Here is a 2,969-nt window from a genome sequence, read left to right as displayed (position 1 = left end):
AGTGGGGTAGGGGTGGGGGTGGATGTGGCAGGACGTAGCCCAGTGGTAAAGCGCTCGCTTGATGCGCGGTCGGTTTAGGATCGATCTCCATCGGTGGGCCCATTGGCCTATTTCTCGTTCCAGCCAGTGCACCACGACTGGTATATCAAAGGCCGTGGTGTGTGCTATCCTGCCTGTGGGATGGTGTATATAAAAGATCCCTTGCTACTAATGGGAAAATGTAGCGGGGTTCCTCTAATATATTGAAATCAACCGAGTCAGGGCATTTGATTCTGGACAATTTCTCGTGGTATGTGTTATCTCGAAAAATTGTCCACAATCAAATGCCCTGACTCAGTTCATTTCAATATATTTTTGTTGTTATATCCTTTGAAGGTTCAAGGATGCTGTCCTGGGCACGCACGCACGCACAGACTCTCTCTCTCTCTCTCTCTCTCTCTCTCTCTCTCTCTCTCTCTCACACACACACACACACACACACACACACACACACACACACACACACCTGAGACAAGTTCAGCCAACCGTTGAGACACTCTAACAGTTTGACTGGTATCATCGTGTTCTATCACATCAAATCCATTTAATGTTAAGCACAAAAAACCCAGTTTAGCGAGCTATCGACCTTCTGAACGTGCCCCAGGCCTGTGTTCAGCCAGCCGGTTTTCACTAGACGCTTGCGACAAACAATTGGCTGAAATTGGTTCAGGTGGTGTGTGTGTGTGTGTGTGTGTGTGTGTGTGTGTGTGTGTGTGCGCGCGCCCAGGACAGCATACTTGAACCTACAAAGGAACAAAGGATATAACCACAAACATATATCGAAATGAACCGAGTCAGGGGATATGATTCTTGACAATTTCTCGTTCCAGCCGACGCGCCACGAATGGTGTATCAGTGTTTGTTTGTTTTGCTTAACGACACCGCTAGAACACACTGATTTATTAATCATCGGCTATTGGATGTCAAACATATGGTCATCAAAGGCCGTGGTATGTGTTATCCTGTCTTTGGGATGATGCGTATAAAAAATACCTTGCTACTAATGACAAAATGTAGCTGGTTTCCTCTCTAAGACTATGTCAAAATTACCTAATTTGTCACATCCAATAGCCGACGATGAATAAATCTAAAGATCCCTTGCTACTAATATGAACGATGTATCCGGGGTTCCTCTAATATATTGAAATCAGTTTGTTTTGCTTATGGACAATTTCTCGTTCCAGCCAGTGCACCTCGATTGAAATCACGGTCGTGGTATGTGTTATCCTGTCTTTAATGGGATATAAAAGATTCATTTACAAGTGGGAAAAATTTAGTGGGTTCCCTCTCTGCTCTAGTGGTGTCGTTCAAACTTAGAGAGGACAACTAATTACGTTTGACTGTACATGTATCCGGTGAGCACTTATAGCAAATGACGATCTAGCCAGTGTACCAAAAGGTTAAATTTTGTTTTGTTTTACAACACCACTAGAGCACATTGATTTATTAATCATCGACTACTGAATGTCAAATATTTAGTAATTTTGACACACAGTCTCAGAGACACATACCACGACCTTTGATATACAAGTCGTGGTGCACTGGCTGGAACGAGAAATAATTGTTCACAATCAAATGCCCTGACTCGGTTCATTTCAATATATTTTTGTTGGTATATCCTTTGAAGGTCCAATGATGCTGTCCTAGGCACGCACGCACACAGACGCGCGCGCGCGCACGCACACACACACACACACACACACACCTCTGAGACGAGTTTAACCAACCGTTCAGACACACGTTAACAGTTTGACTGGTATCGTCGTGTTCTGTCCTATCAAATCCACTTAATGTTAAGCACAAAAACCGAGCTATCGCCCTTCTGAACGTGCCCCAGGCCTGTGTCCAACAGCCGGTTTTCTCTAAACGCTTGCAAACTATTTTATTTTACTGGTTTCCGTGGTGGTTATTTGGTTTAATGAGTGGCGTAAAACACTGACTTGCAAGCGTTGGCGACAAACAGTTGGCCGAACTTAGCGCAGATGTGTGTGTGTGTGTGTGTGTGTGTGTGTGTGTGTGTGTGTGTGTGTGTGTGTGCCCAGGACAGCATACGTGAACCTACAAACGATATAGATATAACCACAAACATATATCGAAATTAACCTAGTCGAGGCATATGATTCTTGACAATTTCTCGTTCCAGCCGACGCGCCACGAATGGTGTATCAATGTTTGTTTGTTTTGCTCAACGGCACCACTAGAACACACTGATTTATTAATCATCGGCTATTGGATGTCAAACATATGGCCACCAAAGGCCGTGGTATGTGTTATCCTGTCTTTGGGATGATGCATATAAAAGATACCTTGCTACTAATGACAAAATGTAGCTGGTTTCCTCTCTAAGACTATGTCAAAATTACATATTTTTTCACATCCAATAGCCGACGATGAATAAATCAATGTGCTCTAGTGATGTCGTTAAACATACAAATTTTACTTTGTTATAAATGCCACCAAGGGATCGTTAAAATATTACGTAACACTATTTGTGTCAAAATTAGACATCCTGCCCTCTGTAACTCTGTAACGATAGACCATACCCTCAACACCCTCCCGCCTCCCCCCCCCCCCCCAACAACACAACAAAAACAACCCCGTAACGCTTGGAGACATATACACCCGCCTCTCCCAGTAATGCTACATAACGTTTGGACCTACAACCACCTAACCCATTCTAGCGTTACGTAATACTTAAATGATCCCCCAAACGACACGACACTGATGTTACTGCCCCCCCCCCCCCCCACCCACTCACACCTTTAAGATGCTAGATCCGCACCTGATTTGTTGAGATTCACCCACCAGCTTCTATAATTATATTACTTACACGGGTCCTCTGGCTGGTTGGTGCTGAGCTAGAATCTCAGAACCCATTCAACGTGGAAATATTGAACCAGGGTCATTTTTTCAACTGGGGTCCGTTTTCA

Source organism: Gigantopelta aegis, chromosome 1 (assembly GCF_016097555.1).
Source record: "Gigantopelta aegis isolate Gae_Host chromosome 1, Gae_host_genome, whole genome shotgun sequence".
Lineage (NCBI taxonomy): Eukaryota > Metazoa > Mollusca > Gastropoda > Neomphalida > Peltospiridae > Gigantopelta > Gigantopelta aegis.
This window is presented reverse-complemented; position numbering follows the sequence as displayed.